The 21,500-nt window shown below is 38.1% G+C and overlaps 1 protein-coding gene across 2 annotated transcripts in view; it reads right to left on the reverse strand.

Annotated features, from left to right (window-relative positions):
- LOC124795333 overlaps window positions 1–21,500 on the reverse strand; it is a 340,686-nt gene that overhangs the window by 138,686 nt on the left and 180,500 nt on the right. The window lies entirely within an intron of this gene.

The following is a 21,500-nucleotide window of genomic DNA, read 5'->3' on the forward strand; positions in this document are numbered from 1 at the left end:
ACAATTATTCATTTACACAAAAATCTACAACTCGAGTATGTGTATGTGAAAACTCTGACGTCTTTCTTATTTACTTTATCTGATACTAAAATAATACAAATGATTTTATGCAACATACAAAAATGTAATCTGCATTGTATCAATTGTAATCTGCATTGTATCAATTATGTTAGTGGTACCACTGAAAATCAGTTAGATATGAGAATTATGGAAATAACATTAGAAATTTTAATTAATAATTTACTAATGTGGAAATCCACAAAAACTTATTTAAAAGTAGATTTACTCATTTTATATCAATTCCAACTCAGCAGTGGAATACATTACTGTGGCTTCTGCGTTATTGGTATTAAGGTTTTGTTCTCATTCTGTGTGGATATATAGGGTGATTTTTTCCACCATGTACAACCTCTAGGCATTGATTGATGAGAGGATGTGGAATAAAAAAGGTCTAATGAATCTAAGTCCAGAAATGCATGGTTTCCATGCTAGAGACCATTTATTCAGTTGTACTTTGTTACAGAGACTAACATGTCTCTACACTAAGATGTGCTGTACCAGGCAGCCAAAGTTACAGTACATATGGTTTCCTCCTAGAGGGTAGTACTGTTCCTCACATGTCATGCCCTAGTGCTGTCTGCTGCCATTGTAATTAGTAATGTTGTGCCCAATTAACTTCTCTTTCTGACTCACCTTGTAATGGATGTGATAACAGTGTTGTACCCAATGGTTCCATATTTGAATTAAGAGCTTGTCAACATGGTGTTTCCTTATGGAAAGGCAAGTGGCAATGAAAGCAGGCAGCATGGTTGTAACAGGAGAACTATCCCCATTGACAACAACCACAGCATTTAATGTTCACAACAGTGTTTTGCCATTTGCCCAACAAAGGGTCATTTCAGGAAGCAGAAAATCATGAAGGACATACCCGAAATGTTCAGACACCAGACCTGGAGGAAAATGTGATTAACACTGTGGAAGGCAACCACAGTGTCAGAACCAGCAGCATGTCCGCCACTATAGGGTAAGCCAGATGACCATATGGAACATTCTCCATGAAAATTGCTTCTAGGCTCATCACTTACAGGCAACCACATTTCCAGGGTTTCTGTCAACTTTCAAAACAGTCACCTGCAAGACAGTATGCAGAACCCCTGGGTTATGGTGATAGCAAATCGCCAGCATTGATGCAGCTGGAATGTGTGGGCCAGGATAATTGGCAACTGTATTTTGAGACCTATCTTCCTTCCACGTTGCCTAACAGTCTGGAACTATCAGTGTTTCTTGTGCGACTTTGCCTCCCCTGCTAGAAGAAGTGCCATTGATGATCTGAAGGATTATGTGACTGATGCATGATGGTGCTCCAGCCCACTTTGCACTTAATGTCCAGACGCTTCTCAGTCACATCTTTCCTGGTTGGTGAATCAGATGACGGAATCCAGTTGCATGGTTTGCTTGTTCACTGGATCTCAACCGATGTGGTTTCTGGTTATGGGGCCATCTCAAAAGCATCACGTATGCAGGGCCCATTCTAGATGTGGAGGCATTGGAGTGGTGTGTTCATGCTGCCTTTGACACTTTTTGGATGCTGCCTGGCTGATTTAAATGTGTGAGACAGAACATGCTACAGTGTGTGCATGCATGTGTTGATGCACAAGGAAACCATTTTCAACATATGCTGTAACTGTGGCTACATGGTACAGTGTGTACTAGACTGCAGTCTTGAATAAGTGTCCCTAGTATGAAAACCATGCACTTCCAGACATAAGCTCATTAGACCTTTTTTGTTCTGTATACTCTCATTGATCAATCCCTAGAGTTTGTACATGGTGGAAAAAGTCATCCTGTATAGTAGAAAATTAATTATATCCAATTAATTAGTTGACAAGCAATTAATTTTGGTATCAAAATTGTCCTGCTATTGCCCTGTTACTCATTTACCTCAGTCCTACACATGAAAAGGACTAAAACCTATCTACATTTTATTTGTGATTATTTTTACATTTCACCTCCTTCACACCCTAATCCCATCCCTAGGGGTGCAATGGATGTTTATTCAAATGGTATTTTTTCCAGTTAGTAAGTGATGCACAGCTTGTTAAAGGAATAGCTTCAAAATTGTGTCAGTTGGTACCTTAATATGTACCCACTTCAGAATGTTAGTTGTTGTCTTTCAGTCTAAAAGTCTTCCCGTAAAAAAAAATCACATAAGTTATTACCTGATGTTTTCTGCACAATTGTAACTGTTCTGCAGAGTATACTATGCCTGACAATTTAGTCTTTCCTTTTTGTGTGCATGAATCCATGCTTCAATATGCCCAGGGCAAGATAAACATTAATGGCTTGCTTGTGCCATGTGTACTTGGAGTTACTAACAAACCTAACAACATACCACTCATATTATGAAAAGGATAGTTGTTACTCACCCTATAGCAGAGATGCTAAGTTGTAGATAGGCACAACAAAAAGACTGTTGAAAAGTGAGCTTTGGGCCAACAAGGCCTACACTGAAAACACACACACACACACACACACACACACACACACACACACACACACACAAACACAAATGCAACTCACACACACATGGCTAGAGTCTTTGGCATATGAAGCCAGACTCAGGCAGGAAGGAGGAGGAGGGATATGGCACAGGCATTTAGCAGTTCAAAGGGAGCAACAGATGTATAGGATAGAAATGCAGGAGGGAGGGATGGGAGGTGGGTTGGCTGGGTATGTGACACATCTGTACCATAGCGGGTGAAATGTGGAGGTGGAGTGCACAGTGCAGATGAGACAGAGGGGTGTCAGGAAAGAGAAAGGCTACTCTTGTGTGGAGGGTGTAGGGACAATGGATTAGTATAGAAGAATATGACAGAATATGACAGGACTGGAGAAGGATGGACTGGGTGGGTGAATCAGGCAGATCTAGTTGACAGAATAACATTTTAGGAGGAGTGAAAAGGATCAAGAGTAGGATGGTCCTTATTTCCTGGGATGATGATATATAATCAAGTCCCTGTTGAAGGATAAGGTCTACTTGCTCCAGTCCAGGGCAATGCTAGGTGATGATCAGTGTGGGCCATTTCTTTGCAGCTAATTCTTGTGGATGGTAGGAAAATTAGGGGTGTGTGAGGGTGTGACATGAGAAATCTATTTTCATTCTATTTTTGGGAAGTAATTCTTGTCTGTGAGGGTCTATGTGAGACCTTCAGCACATTACACAAAGGAATTCTCTTCACTGCAGATACGCTGGCCACAGGTGGTCAGGCAGTATGGGAGCAAATTGTGGTGTGTAAGGGATGACACCTGTCAAAATCCAGGGCATTACAGAAGCATCTGATTCCACCAGTCTGCTTTGACACATGACGTCATCAACATGGTGGAAATAGCTACTTCCAATGTATACAAAACTAGAACAATGACATCACTACATACACACACCAACAAATATGAACAAAAATAAAAATGACAGAATAACATCTCACTCAAAACATAAAATGAAACTAATGGGACAGCCATGGAAAATTGGGTGTTTAGGGTGGGGACGAACTAAATATAAAACAATACAAAAACAACACACTTTAGAGGAACACACTCCTCTAGCATTACTTTTCTTCAACAATAGTTATCAATACCAAAAATACTTTCTACTTTTTAAACAGGTTAATATTATCTCAGCTGTTTAACTAAAAGAATTTCGTATGATTTTGTACACTATGAGATATATTTCAAGCTATTATCCATAAAACAAAAATACCTTATTGTTAGAATCAAAATGGTTCAAATGGCTCTGAGCACTATGGGACTTAACATCTGGTTCAAATGTCTCTGAGCACTATGGGACTTAAAATCTAAGGTCATCAGTTCCCTAGAACTTAGAACTACTTAAACCTAACTAACCTAAGGACATCACACACATCCATGCCTGATGCAGGATTTGAACCTGCGACCGTAGCAGTCGCGCAGTTCAAGACTGAAGCGCCTAGAACTGCTTGGCCACTGTGGCCAGCTTGTTAGAATCAATATGTATTAACTCTGTATGTACAGTTCTTTTACAGCAGCTCAAAATTTAGCTCATACATCAGTGTGAGATGCTTATAACAGTTTCCACAATGAAACTTTGTCTCTAAACCTGGCAGAAAATCCAAAGAGATTCTGGTCATATGTAAATTACACTAGCAGCAAGACACAATCAATGCCTCCTCTGCATGATAGCAATGGAAATACTATTAGTGACAGTTCTGCCAAAGAAGAGTTGCTAAAGACAACCTTTCAAAATTCCTTCACCAAAGAAGATGAAGCACATTAGTCTAGAATTCGAATCAAGAATAGCTGACAACATGAGTAATTTACAAACAGATATCATTAGAGTAGTGAAGCAACTTAAATCACTTAAAAGCAAGTCTTCCTGTACAGACTCTGTACCAGTTATGTACCTTTCAGAGTTTCCTGATAAAATAGCTCTGCACTTAACAATCATATACAACGATTTCCACAACGAAAGATCTGTACCGAAAGACAGGAAGTTGCACAGGTCACACCAATATTCACGAGAGAAAGGAGTAATCCACTAAATTACAGACCCATATCATTAACATGAATATGCAGCAGGATTTTGGAACATATATTGTGTTTGAATATCACAAATTACATCGAAGGGAGTGGTCTACTGACACACAGTCAACATGGATTCAGAAAACATCATTCTTGTGACATACACATCTCTTAATATACATAAAGTGTTGAGTGCTACAGACAAGAGATTCCAAATTGACTCTGTATTTCTAGATTTCCAGGAGGCTTTTGACACTACCATACAAGCAGCTTGTAGTGAAATTGCATGCTTATGGAATATCATCTCAGTTATGTGACTGCTTTCATTGTTTCCTGCCAGAGGGGTTACAGTTTGTAGTAATTCACAGAAAGTTATTGAGTAAAACAGAAGTGATTTATGGCATTCCCAAAGGCTGTGTTATAGGCTCTCTGCTGTTCCTTATCTATATAAATAATTTAGTAGACAATTTGAACAGCCATCTTATGTCATTTGCAGATGATGCTGTCATTTATCATCTAGTAAATTCATCAGAAGATCAAAACAAACTGCAAAATGATTTACAAAAGATATTTGTATGGTGCAAAAATTGGCAATTGACCCTAATCTAACTAACAAAATGTGTGAGGTCATCCACATGAGTGCTAATGGAAATTTGTTAAACTTCGGTTTCACAATAAATAAGTCAAACCCAAAGGCCATAAATTCAACTAAATACCTACAAATTAGAATTACAAACAACTTAAATTGGAATGAATACATAGAAAAAGTTATGGGGAAAGCAAACCAAAGACTATATTTTATTGGCAGGAAACTTAGAAAATCTAACAGGTTTACAAAAGAGATTGCCTACACCATGCTTGTCTCTCTTCTTTTAGGGTACTACTGCACAGTGCGAGATCCTTACCAGGTAGGATTAACAGAATACACTGATAAAGTTCAAAGAAGAGCAGCACCTTTTATATTGTCATGAAATAGGGGAGAGAGTGTCACTGAAGTGATACAGGACAATGTCAAAACAAAGGCATTTTTCATTGCGGTGGAATCTTCTCACGAAATTTCAATCACTAACTTTCTCCTCTGAATGCAAAAATATTTTGTTGATGTGGACCTACAAAGGGAAAAAAGATCATCATAATAAAATAATGGAAATCAGAGCTCACATGGAAATATATAGGTGTTCCTTTTCATCTGTCCACTGTTTGAAACTGGAATAATAGAGAATTATTATAAAGGTGGTTCAATGAACCCTTTGCCAGGCACTTACGTGTGATTTGCAGAGTGCCCATGTAGATGTTGATGCATATGAAATTCAATGATGACAGTCAATGTACACCAACAAGTTTTTTGGTTGTAATGCTTCAATTTTCTGTTTCGAGTAATCAATGGCATATGCAGTGATTTTTATAAATACAAACAAGCAGTGGTGAATCAGCCATCAATGCCTCATTTTTCCGACAGTTTATGACAGACCATTTTGTAACTACATTACATAATAAACATGTAACTCTGAAAGACAAAACTTTGGCAACCTCTGTTTCTTGTAATTTTTCTTAGCACTACCAACTCATTGACCCTGCTGTCAAGAACTCAGCAAGTTATAGCAAATTTTGGCAGGGGAGATACTCAAAAATTCTTTTACAGCCACTGCAGTATCAGAGATCACTGAGAAATTAAGATGAGTACTTCCTAATTAACTGTTATGTCCTGTGATATTTCAATAGTGGTGGAGAATCCTGGGATTACTGTTGCACTGCTAATGAGATTTTGCTAACAGAATTTTGAGTTTCTGACTGATTAATGCATAATGTATGCTTATTCAATGGACAATTTAAGAGAAAACACTGGCATAAAAGATTAAAGAGATGATAACCAAAAAGCAGACACAAAGAAGAAAACGACGTTTTTGGCATGGAGGTACATCATCGCAGACAACTGAGATCCATATTTTGATTGTTTACTCTTTTTTATGTGTGCTATAAATTTGGTGTTGGACAAAAATTTTCATCCACAGTGTTTAGAACTGTGTTTGTTTATTGGTATGGTGAGAATTCTAACCAAGACAGCTGACAGTGTGTCAGTAGAAAATCAGGAACAGATAGTAGATAATGTGATGAGTTTCAACAACAACATCACCAACAGTGAGAGTGAAATTGGAGTAAACTGTGGGGCAGCACAGAACCAGATTCATGGCAATGATATGGTAGGAGGTATTAATGTGAGTGCTTGTTTGACATTCACTGTTTTGATGAAACTGAAGTTCTATGTTCAAACAGTGAGATGTAGACTTGTTGTCAAGTTTATTAGCTGAAACCGCTAATACTAATTAGGTGGTCAAATTTCTGAAATGAACAATATTTTAGAAAAGAAAAGTAAATGATGAGGAGATCACAAAGATTGGAAGTGATTTACAAACAGATCAGAAACAGGTTGGTGCTCAAATTGGGTCTGTAGAAACCAAAGATGGTACTCTCAAAACAATATTCACTACAGAAACTGCTTGTACTGAACACAGTTTCAGAACTGTTCAGAAAGACATACTAATAGGTAGTTGTGCTGTATTGAAAAATATAATAAGTAACAAGCAGTCAGACTTCGAGTTTAAATTCAAAGAAGTAGAAGACCATTGTAGTAACAAGTATCAGAGCTATACTCCAATGTCACTAATGCAGAAAAACTTGTAAGTATCAATATTGATGCATGTAGCAATGAAACTAATATGAACAAGAAATTTACTGAGTTGCAGGAAAATTTTTTACTAAAGGCTAAAGCAATATTAGGGCTGGCTTGTGTGTAAGTGCTTGTGTTTAACTGAATACTGGTTATATAAAGACTAGTTTATATCAACTGTGATTCCTGGATATGAACTAGCCACTTTTTGTTGTAGAAGCCATAGTAAATGTGGTGGACCAGCTATTTTTGTAAAAGATAATTTGAAATTTATGGCAGTAGAAAGTAACAAACCTTGGCAAGAGACAAAGACTTTGAACTATTTGTAGTTGATCTGACAGATGATAATATCTTGATTGTAACACCCTATAGATCTGGGGACTGGAAAATTTTCATTAAAAATTTCAAACATTGCTGAATAATATAAAATGTGATAGAAACAAGTGGTTATCTGCAAAGAGTTCACTGTAGACTTTTTTCAAGATAGAAATGAGTTGTTAAATGTAGTCAGTAGTTCATGTTTTGTACAAACAGCCAACTCTCCAACTAGAATTGCTCCCGACAGCAAAACTGTTGTTGACCATATTTTTATAAGACTGTGACTTAAACTATAACACCCATGTTATAAATAGAGGTTATAATTATCATGAAGCACAGCTCCTGTCTATTGAACAAAACACCAGCAGTAAATGGGAACCAAAAATTGAAGTAATTGAAAAGAGAGAGTTCCGTGATGACAACATCAGAACGTTTAATTTTATGCTGTCAAGGGAAATATGGGAGGATGTCTTCAGTAAAACACAAGTAAATAGCATATTTGACAGTTTCCACAATGTGTATCTGCATTCTTTTCATACAGCAATTCCAATGAAAAAGAATAGGATTTAGATGTTTATAAACAAATGTTGGATAGCAAAATGTTTTATAAATTCCAGTAGAAAGAAAAAAATTCTCCGCTCTTTCATCAAACACAATAACACTACCCCAGAATTTAGAAATTATGTGAAAAAATATAACCAAATATTCAACAAATTTATAAAAGAAGCCAAACAATGAAATAATGATAACTACATTTCAAGAACAAAAAATGAAATGCAAGCTGCCAGGAAAGTTATTAGAGCAGGAACTGGTACAAAACAGTCATCATCAAAGAATATATTTCTGCAGATTGCAAATAACACTCTCCAACCCAAAAGAGGTAGCTGATAAGTTTCAAGTGTATTTAACTAACATAGCAAATCAGTTAATTAAAAATCAACATGAATACAAACCTTTGTGCCTACCAAATTATTTAAATGCTAATCCTAATTCTACATTCTTTCACGCAGTCATAGAGACAGAGTTGAAGTAAATAATAAGGTTGCTAAAAAAACATTGATGTGGACTGGATGGTGTGCCAGATTATGTATTTAAAAAGTTCCCTGATTATGTGATAGATCCACTAATGCATGTAGTAAACGCATTGTCATCAAGTGGAACCTTTCCCAATAGCTTAAATACAGCTAAAGTAACCCGACATTTCAATAAAGGGGACACTGAAAATTTAAATAACTACTGTCCAAAATCCCAGCTCCCTTTTTTTTCCAAAATGTTTGAATGAATTTACCACAACAGGCTTCAAAGCTACATCACAAAAAATTCATTAATTTCACCAAATCAGCACAGATACATCAAATTAAGTCTACATTAACAGCAACATGTGAGCATTTAGAAGCTCTTTACAAAGCACTAGAGACGAATAACATGCTACTGGTATTTTCCTAGATCTCTCAAAAGCATTTGACGTAATTGGAACTGTATAGAACCATACTGGGAAATTTTGAACTATTTGTGAGAAATCTGGATTCTTTGGTCAGATAGCAGCAAGCAGTTAATAGTCTGTGGCGATTTCAATGTAGATTTTCTGTAGGATTCTGATAGGAAAAATGATATGGAAACCTTATTTGTATCCTACAATTTGGTCTCAGTAATTAACTGTCAAACACAGGTGAATAAAGATACTAGGACACTAATTGATGATGTTTTCTTTGATGAAGCTCAAAGAAAGAAAATAACCATTTACCCAGTAACAAATGGGCACTCTGATCATAATGCACACTTAATTAGGATAAATCATGTAGTGCCTTATAGTATGGATATTCCTCAGTGAATATCAGAACTGTTGATGACTCTACAACAAATGTGTTTTTAAGAATAGTTTACCAGAGATGACGTGATGTTTTTTTATAATGAAGCAAATGCTGATATAAAATTTAATCTGTTCCATGATAAACTCATATCATTGTTTGAAAATAGATGTCTGCATAAGCTAGACAGAAAAGAGAAAAGGACACTTATCAGCCAGATAAAAAAACCATGAATCACTAAAGAGATTAAAGTATCTTGTGAAAAGAAAAGGGAAATGTATCTTTCAACAAGAACAAGAAGCAGTAGTTGCACATGACAAAAAGTACTTGAAGTTACTCAGAAAGGTAATTAAAAAATCAAAGAACATGCACACAATATCAGAAATCAGTACTTCTACAACAGACTTAAGGCACTATGGAACGTAGTGAAGTAAGAGACAGTACAATCAGCCACAGAACAACATAACAGCACTACTGAACTCAATGGAAGGGCTATGAATAATTAGTCACAGGTATCAGAGGCATTTAATAATAATTTCTTAAATAGCAGAAAGCATAGGGCCAAACAGTTTATGAAAAAAAATCACTGCAGTATGTTGAAAATTTAACTTTCATAAAATTCAATCATATGTATAGATAACCAAAACATTAGTGCTGCCAATGAAACTAAATTTCTTGTGATTCATATCCGGGAAAATCTTAAATGGAACATTCATATCACAGCCCTAAATTCAAAACTAGCAAAAATGAGCTATGTGGTAAGAATTCTCTGCGACAGTTCTAGTGCAAAAACAGTTAGGGCTGTATACTTAGCTTGTGTACATTCAATACTGAATGTGCATCAGGCCATAACAGTTTCCAGGAAACAAAAGGCAATTATAAGAATAATGAAATGAGTGAGCAGCAGAAAATCATGCAAACCTTTCTTTAAAGATCTAAAGATCCTACCCCTTCCCTGCATTTATATACTGGAAGTAGTCATGCATGTCAAAAAAAGCATACTGAGAAAAGAAAACCTTTTCCTCAAAACAAAAGTGTCCATGATTACAGTACCAGGTCAGACAGTGACATACATGTTAATCATTGTGACACCACATTATGCCAAAAAGGTGTATATCATGCAGCAACAAAACTTTACAACAGATTACCAAGACATATAAAATCTGTTACTGAACTACAAAGCTTTAGAAAGTCTGTGACATCCTACTTTCTGAAAAACTGCTACTATTCAATCAAAGCTAACAGTGTTCTGTGGGATGAGCTACCACAACACAACTACTACCTGGCCAATAACAGCATGATAGAGCACTCTGAAAGCAGCCCTGATGTGCCACAATACCGGGTGACAGAAGCTCTCTCGATGGCCTACTTGGCTTACAAAACTCATACAAGCCAGATCTTGATAGTTCCTCTGCAGAACTAGGGCACAGAGAGTCATTACAACAGCCTGGCAAATTTGTAGACATCACTCCACAGCCTGATATAGAGCCGTCTACCTTTGTCAGTCATCTTCGTGATCATGTCAGGAAAATCTGTTCTCTGCAACCACCTAGGCACAGAACTGTTGCCACCTTTGTATACAAGACATCAAGATGTGCACTCACATTATGTAACAAACTGATGCCATCGAACTAGCCCTCCAGGCACCTTACACCGGGCCACATGGAATAATCAGTAGGGGAGGTCACATCCTGGATATTCTTGTGAATGGAAAATGAAACACTTTTACAGTTGGCAGGGTGAAACCAGCCTACATCTTCAACCAGCCACCCCTCAATGAGACTCGGCAAACACAGCTTTGCCCAGAACTTGGTCTGCAAACAGTAGCTCTGGCACCACTATCAACAAGGATATCATCTCCAGGGGACCAGTGCACCACAGCTCCAGGGGACCGGCACACCATGAGGTCTGGTCGGAGGGTCCACTTACCATAGTACTTCCTAGATGGTGCTCAGTTCCTGCTGTGGGGGCTATTGTAGTGATCACAATTAGTAGTGCAGTGCAGTTCAGTTCACGAGCTCATCACCTGTGTGTCACACCTCAAATATTTTATTTTTAGCGGTTAAATTAGTTCTGTGCTGGCTGCCAGGAGTGCTGTGTTATGTCTGTGCTGTTTATTCTTAGAATATAGTTTTTTACATGTCCTTGTTTTCTCCATATTAGTTCTTAAGTACCTTTTTATACTTAGTTGTTGAGTGACCAGTCAACAAGTCAGTTATTCATTTTCACACAACTCTTGCCTTAACATACAGTGCATCTAAAACACATCCTGCATTAATTTGCCGAATGAATGAATCTAGTCATCTCAGCGTTGGAGATATCGTTGTGCATTATTTATCAGAAACTATCAGGCTAACCAGTTGGACAGTCAAAGGCATATTTTATATATTTTCATTAAATAATATCATATGAAATAATGTTCTAGGGTAACTTATATTTAATAATGAAAGTTTTCATTGTGCAAAAATGGGCCTTGTAGACATCAGTTTAAGGAGTTGTGCATTCTGACTAGTGCTTCATGGTATGTTTATTCCCTCTTGAAGTTTGTTGTAAATTAACCACTACATTTCAAGAGAAACAATGAGGTACATAGTTACAATACCAGAATGAAAAATTACATTCATTACTCAACATTAAGGTTGTCTTTAGCACAAAAAGGGGTCACAATGCTGCAACAAAAATTTTTGATCATTTACCAAGTGATACAAATGTCTGACATGCAGCAAAGTAAAATCTGATAACAAACTGAGAAACTTTCACATTGACAACTAGTTCTATTCCATAGAAGAATTTCTATTACTGTAACGTAGTGCTGGAGGGTAGGAATTACTAACTCACATCTGCATTCTTTAAAAAAATGTAAAGAGGTTCAGCATGCAACTGTATCTACAAATTAATTTATGATATGAAGGTATAATGATTCGTTCCACGTCATTACAACCTATCAAGCAAAATGAGCCAAGGAACATGTTACCAACTAACAAACTTGACCAAGACTTTCTTATTCTGAATTATCTAAAAAACATATCAGGGGGCTCCCAAATCAGTTGATAAGATCTTACCTAGAAGAAGATCACCACCCAGTGATTTTAAAGAATGATAACATGAAAGAAAATTTCAATATAACAACAATATGTCTATCCACTAAATCCGTAATGAAGTATGGAGTCCCAAATGGTTCTGCCCTAGGACCTCTGTTGTTTCTCCTTTACACTGATAATTTAAATAAATTTCTTACAGTGTAAAACAAATCTTATTTTCTGATGACACTAGCATTTTAATAACAGCTGCTGACAGAAATTCTGTGACAGCAGCAGTAGATACTTCAATGCCCCTAATTGCAAGCTTTCACAAAAAGTATCTATATAGACAAAATAAGGGGAAAACTGCCTTCATGAATTTCCACCCTTTACCACTTGTACAAGAATTTGATACAATACCATATCTTGACAACGCCTTACTAAAATCAGTTAATGTAATTAAAGTTCCAGGGATATGCATAGAAAACAGTTTAAAATGGAACTGTCATATGAAATAACTTTGAAAAAACTTTCAAAGGCTTGTCATGCTCTTCATGTGTTAAGCCAAATTGCAAGCAGGTCAACAGTCATTCAGGCATATTAACCACATTTCCATTCATTACTCTGGTATGGGCTAAGCTTCTGAGGAAACTCAGCTACCTGCAGAAAAATCTTTATAATGCAGGAAAGATCAGTCAGGGTTATCTGTAACATAAAGATATTGGAAACATGTAGACCAAATTTCACACAGCTGAAAATAAGGAGTATGCCAATCCTTTACATATATGCATTTATCCTGTTTGGAAATTTTCATCTACATCTATACACTGAAAGCCATTCTGAGGTGCACTGCAGAGGATATGTCCCATTGTACCAGTTATTAGGGCTTCTTCCTGTTCCACTCAAATATGGAGTGCAGGAAGAACAATTGTTTCGATGCCTCCCCGCATGCAGTAATTATTCTAATCTTACCCTCATCTCCCTATGTGAATGATATGAAGGAGATTGTAATATATTCCTAGAGTTATCATTTAAAGTTGGTTCTTCCAACTTTGTTAATAGACTTTCTCAGATTGCTTTACGTTTGTCATCAAGAGCCTGCCAGTTTAGTTCTCACAGTATCTCTATGAAACGTTCCCTCAGATTGAACAAATCTGTGACAGTTTGTGCTGCCCTTCTCTGTATATGTTCAGTACACTCTGTTACATTTGTTTGGTACAGGTCGATACAGTTGAGTAATATTCTAGGATGGGATGCTCAAGTGATTTTTAAGCAATCTACTTGGTAGACTGATCACAGTTCGCCAGTAATCCACCAATAAACTGAAGTCTATCACCTACTTTATCCAGGACTGAGCTTATGTCATCATTCCATTTCATATCCCAACAAAGTGTCACAGCCAAGTATTATTATGAGTTGGCTAATTCCAACAGTGATTCATTCATATTATAATCATAGTAGTCTTTTTTTTTTTTTTTTTTTTGTGTGTGTGTGTGTGTGTGTGTGTGTGTGTGTGTGTGTGTGTGTGTGTATTCTGAATTCAAAAATTTTAAGTTTCTGAACATTCAGAGCAAGATGCCAATCTTTGCACCACTTTGAAATCTTATCAAGATCTGACTGAATATTTATGCAGCTTCTTTCAGTAAGTACTTCATCACAGATAACTGCAGACGATGGCCTGATATTACTATTAATGTTGTCTTCAAGGTCATTAATATACTATAGGAACAGCAAGGGTTCCAACACACATCCATGGGGCCCACCCAAAGTTACTTCTACATCTGACAATGACTCTCCATTTAAGATAATATGCTGCAGGCTCCCTACCAAAAAGTCATCAATCCAGTCATATGAGGCATATGAGTATGCTTTTGACAATAAATATACACGTGGTATTGAATCAAATGCTTTTCAGAAATAATGAAACACAGCTTTCAGTATGTCATGTAAGAAAAGTGGGAGTTGTTTTCCACATGATTGATGTTTTTGGAATCCATGCATTATGGAGGTCATTCTGTTCAAGATACCTCATTATGCCTGAGCTCAGAATAGGTTGTAAGATTCTACAACAAATCAGTGTAAAGGATACTGGACTGTAGTTTTGTGGATCATTTCTACTATCATTCTTGTAGATAGGTGTGAACTGTGCTTTCTCCAAGAAATGGGCACTGTTTTTGGTTCAAGGCCCTTATCCTAAATTATAGTTAAAAGAGGGGCTAACTCATCCACAAATTCAGTGCAGAACCTGACAGGGCTTCCATTGGGCACTAGAGCTTTGTTCAATTTTTACGATTTCAACTATTTCTCAACACCACTGACACAAATACTTATTTCATCCATCTTTTCAGTATACGAGAATTAAATTGGGGCATTTCCCTGTGTTTTCCTTTGCAAAGGAGCATTTGAAAACTGAGTTATGGAGTTCAGCTTTTGCTTTGCTACCATTAATTTCTGTTCCTGACTCATATGCTAGGAACTGGGCACTGACTTTGGTGCCACTAACAGCCTTTACATTTGACCAGAATCTCTTTGGGTTCTGTGCAAGATCTTTTGACAATATTGTGTTACAGTAGTCATTGACAGCATCATGCATTGCTCCCTTGACAGCCAAATGTGTTTCATTCAGCATCTCTCTATCTAAAGCCCTACACTTTCATTCAAACCAATTATGAAATAATCTCTATTTCTTTAGATGTTCCTTTACAGTGACTGTATGCCATGAAGGTTCCCTCCTATTATGGACTGTTATACTGGGTACATACACATACATCCAGTGTCTAATCAACTATTCTTTTAAACTTGAGCCATAATTCCTCTACATGCTCCTGCCCTGTGCTGAAAATTTCAAGTTTCTCATTGACATATGATATTATGTCTAGCTTATTGAACATACATGCCTTTCTGCTTGTATTAGTTGTCTTTTGTTGTTTGGTAATCAGAGTTGCCAGAACCACATCATTGTCACTGATACCTGTTTCGACATGGAGATCCCCAAAGAGGTCAGGCGAATTTTGTGCCATTAGATCCAATATATTTCTGTCATGAGTGGGTTCCTATCTAACTGTTCTAAGTAGTTTTCAGAGAAAGTATTTAGTAATGTTTCACAGGATGTCTTATCACCCCCACCATTAACAAAACAGTTTCTTTCCCAATTAATTGTTGGATGATTAAAGTCTCCACCTATGGTTACAGTATGATTTGGGAGCTCATGTACAAGAGAAGTATGGTTTCATATATATATATGTCTAAAAACAAAGATGATGTGACTTACCAAATGAAAGCGCTGGCAGGTCGATAGACACACAAACAAACACAAACATACACACAAAATTCAAGCTTTCCCAGAATTGGAATGACTCCTTACCCTCTCCCTTAAAACCCACATCCTTTCGTCTTTCCCTCTCCTTCCCTCTTTCCTGATGAGGCAACAGTTTGTTGCGAAAGCTTGAATTTTGTGTGTATGTTTGTGTTTGTTTGCGTGTCTATCGACCTGCCAGCACTTTCGTTTGGTAAGTCACATCATCTTTGTTTTTAGATATATTTTTCCCACGTGGAATGTTTCCCTCTATTACTTCCTAGGTAACTTCCCTGTCCTACAATGGTTCAGGTGTGGGGCATTAACAAAGGGGTTCTTGGGTGCGACGTGAATGGAAAACAAAGAACTCTTCCATTACCTCGTGGTCTGAAAATAACATATTACAATGGAATTTCCATATTCTTAAACATAATTAATATTCACAGTACAGTTTTACAATTAACAAATAATCTTACTTTGCATCACCTCGTCCCCATAAAAGTTGTTGCTGTTGCTACTGCACACGGTCGACGTTCAGCGTTAACGGTAACAACTGAAGATCAGTTACCTCACATGTGACTACAACCAGAAATGGACTGAGAAATGTAGGAGCACTGCAAGTAGCAAGCGCAAAAATTCTACATCATCGTAGCCATGTATGCGTAGTAGCACCTTTTTCTTGTGCTGGCAAACTGCTCTCTGGCAACTGCTCAAATGAATTATTCAGTCAAGGCAGTGCATCTGTCGCATTTAGTCTTGAATTTTGTGTGTATGTTTGTGTTTGTTTGTGTGTCTATCGACCTGCCAGCAGGTAAAGGCCAAATGTCTGCTTGTGTCTGTGTATGTGTGGATGGATATGTGTGTGTGTGCGAGTGTATACCTGTCCTTTTTTCCCCCTAAGGTAAGTCTTTCCACTCCCGGGATTGGAATGACTCCTTACCCTCTCCCTTAAAACCCATATCCTTTTGTCTTTCCTTCTCCTTCCCTCTTTCCTGACGAGGCAACCATTGGTTGCGAAAGCTAGAATTTTGTGTGTATGTTTGTGTTTGTTTGTGTGTCTATCGACCTGCCAGCGCTTTTGTTTGGTAAGTTTCATCATCTTTCTTTTTAGATATGTTGTTAGGTTAGTTAGGTTTAATTAGTTCTAAGTTCTAGGTGACTGATGACCTCAGAAGTTAAGTCGCATAGTGCTCAGAGCCATTTGAACCATTTTTGACCTTCTGTTTCTCTATTTCTTAAAAAAGTGGCTTAGACCACTGTTGGACCCCCCCTCCCCTCCCCCCAATTGTACCATACTTTAATTTTTTTCCATTTATAAATACTTTTTATTTATCATAATACAACTGGTGAGCTAAATGCCGCAACTTCAGGGCATAGGTTGTAAGCCGGGTTTGTTAACTATTGTTATAGTAAGAAAATTCTATGACATTGTTATTAGTCATAAAAACTAATTGTCTGTATTTTCTGTTTGTGTGAATTACAACAGGGAGCAAATGTAGCAAAAAGGCAAAAACTGAGGAGAAAATTTTGGAAAAAAATAAGAATTGGACACAGGTTAAGTAAAATTTTTCATAGTAAGCTATTTTGTTTGGTGCAGCAGAGTAAGATGGTTACACAAGTTGCTTGCATGGTCACGCTTTGTAGCACCTCTTTTGGTGTAGATAGAAACCTTTTCCTCATTGTTCCCGTCCTTGATTTTTATGGTAGAAAATTTACAGGAATTTTTCAGTGTGATACGTGTTGTCAGTAAAACACAAAGGATTGTGACACAATAGTTTGCATATCATAATAGATGTGAAACAGGCCTTGACATTTCATAAATTACAATTATCAAGTGTAATAATTAGCATACAAAATTGTAACATTTTTTGTGAAATTTTTATTGTTGCATATTAATACAACATGGCAGAAAAATATATGTCCATTGTTGAAAGCAATAGAGAAAATGCAGTCACCAAGATGACGCAGAGTTGTGAGATCAAACAATTGAATTTCACGTGCCATGCATGCCTACTGCAGAAAGTTTAAGTAGGTCAGAGATGGGTGTTGCAGGTGTGACAAATGATAACGACAGTCCACAGTAGAACCACCCTGATGGCACAATGTTTAAAATTGATGAGACAATGTCACACATCTCCCATAGTGATATACTGAATGAATGAAATGTTGGAAAGCGATACAAGTATGAATCTTGACAACATGTTACAAACACCACTTGTTCACAACACAAACATTAACTAGGAATGTTCGGCTGACAGCAACCACAGTAGTACAACTGATGCACTGCTGTGGCAGTTATTATCTAAGGTAAACATGAAATTAAATAGTATCAACTCAAATTTTAGTGATATGAAACAAGATATGAATATTAAAATTGATAATTTGACACAAGACATGAACATAGTAAAACATCAACAAAACACTGCTACACAAGATTTAAATACACTCCTGGAAATGGAAAAAAGAACACATTGACACCGGTGTGTCAGACCCACCATACTTGCTCCGGACACTGCGAGAAGGCTGTACAAGCAATGATCACACGCACGGCACAGCAGACACACCAGGAACCGCGGTGTTGGCCGTCGAATGGCGCTAGCTGCGCAGCATTTGTGCACCGCCGCCGTCAGCGTCAGCCAGTTTGCTGTGGCATACGGAGCTCCATCGCAGTCTTTAACACTGGTAGCATGCTGCGACAGCGTGGACGTGAACCGTATGTGCAGTTGACGGACTTTGAGCGAGGGCGTATAGTGGGCATGCGGGAGGCCGGGTGGACGTACGGCCGAATTGCTCAACACGTCGGGCGTGAGGTCTCCACAGTACATCGATGTTGTCGCCAGTGGTCGGCGGAAGGTGCACGTGCCCGTCGACCTGGGACCGGACCGCAGCGACGCACGGATGCACGCCAAGACCGTAGGATCCTACGCAGTGCCGTAGGGGACCGCACCGCCACTTCCCAGCAAATTAGGGACACTGTTGCTCCTGGGGTATCGGCAAGGACCATTTGCAACCGTCTCCATGAAGCTGGGCTACGGTCCCGCACACCGTTAGGCCGTCTTCCGCTCACGCCCCAACATCGTGCAGCCCGCCTCCAGTGGTGTCGTGACAGGCGTGAATGGAGGGACGAATGGAGACGTGTCGTCTTCAGCGATGAGAGTCGCTTCTGCCTTGGTGCCAATGATGGTCGTATGCATGTTTGGCGCCGTGCAGGTGAGCGCCACAATCAGGACTGCATACGACCGAGGCACACAGGGCCAACACCCGGCATCATGGTGTGGGGAGCGATCTCCTAAACTGGCCGTACACCACTGGTGATCGTCGAGGGGACACTGAATAGTGCACGGTACATCCAAACCGTCATCGAACCCATCGTTCTACCATTCCTAGACCGGCAAGGGAACTTGCTGTTCCAACAGGACAATGCACGTCCGCATGTATCCCGTGCCACCCAACGTGCTCTAGAAGGTGTAAGTCAACTACCCTGGCCAGCAAGATCTCCGGATCTGTCCCCCATTGAGCATGTTTGGGACTGGATGAAGCGTCGTCTCACGCGGTCTGCACATCCAGCACGAACGCTGGTCCAACTGAGGCGCCAGGTGGAAATGGCATGGCAAGCCGTTCCACAGGACTACATCCAGCATCTCTACGATCGTCTCCATGGGAGAATAGCAGCCTGCATTGCTGCGAAAGGTGGATATACACTGTACTAGTGCCGACATTATGCATGCTCTGTTGCCTGTGTCTATGTGCCTGTGGTTCTGTCAGTGTGATCATGTGATGTATCTGACCCCAGGAATGTGTCAATAAAGTTTCCCCTTCCTGGGACAATGAATTCACGGTGTTGTTATTTCAATTTCCAGGAGTGTACAATGAAACAAGAGCCAAATTAAGTATTCAAGGATATGCAAGACACAGTCTCACAGAAATTGAATGACTTAGCCAAAAATTTTCACACTGAAATTGACGAAAAATTGGATGATATGAGAGAACAAGTAAAGCATGAAGTACTTTCTGAAGTTAATAGTAACATTATGGAGTTAAAACAGAAGGTAGATTCTTCTAATGACCATCTTGGTCTAGTAGAGCAACAGATAAAGAAAATAACAGATGTGAACACAAATACTGAAGCCACACAAAACCAGTTGTGTTTGACTGTAAAAAAGGTAACCACTGTCGTTAACAAATAAACAAAGACTATGAAGGTGTACCTCTAGCTGTAGAAGAGCTTACTTTAAGGGTATCAGCATTAGAATCTGACTCAGATTGTGCTAAGAAGGAGAGAGAGAAGATAAATGAAAATCTAAATAACATTTCTCAAGCTGAAGCAGGTATGTTAGATAAAGGTGATACCATTGCAGAGAAGTTAGTAGCGGTTGTAAGTTATACACAGATGTAGTAGAAAAAGCTGTTCAGAAAAAAAATGAAATAGTGAACAAGGTAAACATTAATCTACAAGATTGGATCCACAATGTTTCAGAAGAAAATATCACCATATCTACTATGGACAAGGCCTTAGGACCAGAATTGCTTAGCAAAGTCACTGTTTATGTGGATGATGTGCCAATAGCCACACCCACTTGGTTAGAACATATCAGGCTTCTTGAACAGATACTTCAACAATTTTCAGATTATGGAGTAACAGCCAGTTTAAAAAAGTCTAGTTTTGGTAGGGAGCAAGTCCAGTTTTTAGGACATGTTGTGTCAGAACAAGGTACATTACCTGATCTGAAAAAAACTTGATGCTGTACACAATTGCCCAGCTCTAAGGAATAAAAAACAACTAAGAACCTTTTTAGGACTAGCATCCTTTTTACGTAAGTTCATACCACAGAAACTGATAAACAGTGATGCATTACTCAATTTGTTATGAAAAAATAGGCCTGGATTATGGGATGATAAGTGTCAGGGGAACTTAAGTAACATCAAGCATGTAATGCAAACATTCTTAGCCACCCTGACATGTCCAAGAATTTTTGTCTATGCACAGTTGCCTCATGTCAGGGTTGGGGGCATGCTTCTTCCAGATGATAGAAGAAGAAGGTAAGGAAGTACGCAAGGTCATCAGTTTTGCTAGTTGCACATTATCAGAAGCAGAAATATCTTCCTCTGTGTCACAAATGGAAAGTTTAGCTGTAATATGGGCATTTAAAAATTCTGAATATTTTTTGTGGGACAAGAATACCAAAGTTTACGGTGACCATCAGTCACTGTAATTTCTTTTAACAAGTAAGCCATTGCACTGTAGATTAGCTAGGTGGTGTCTATACTTACAAGAATTCAATTTCAAGATCATTTATATTAAAGGAAGTCCGAATGTTATTCCAGAAACCATGTCTAGGTTACCACAAAGTTTAGAGGACATTACTGAATTACCAGAGCAAGATGCAGAAATCAAAACATTATTAATGCAAGGTACAACAAAACAGTCTGATTACCATAATTTAGTAAGCAAGTGAAAATTATGCAACAGGAAGATCACAGATGGAGTAAATTCATGCAAAACCTAAAGCAAGATGAAGGTGTAAGGTAAGTAAATGGTATCAGGAGTACAAGGGTGTTTTGTTTCATAGAAAACATGAAAAATCTGATCAATGGTGAGTGTGTATTCCTAAAGATTATGTCAACGAATTTATAAGACCCACACATGAAATAAGGGGGCGTTATGGAGTAGGTAATTGTACTGAAAAAATTGCTACACTTCATTATTTTCCAAATTTGAGTATGCAAGTCCTGCAAGTATTAAGAAAGTGTGCAATATGTCCAAAATCAAAACAGTCCTATGTGTCAAAATCTACTGAGCTACACTCAATACTCACAAAAAACCCTCTAGATATAGT

This window comes from Schistocerca piceifrons, chromosome 4 (genome assembly GCF_021461385.2).
Source record: "Schistocerca piceifrons isolate TAMUIC-IGC-003096 chromosome 4, iqSchPice1.1, whole genome shotgun sequence".
NCBI classification, from domain to species: Eukaryota; Metazoa; Arthropoda; class Insecta; order Orthoptera; family Acrididae; genus Schistocerca; species Schistocerca piceifrons.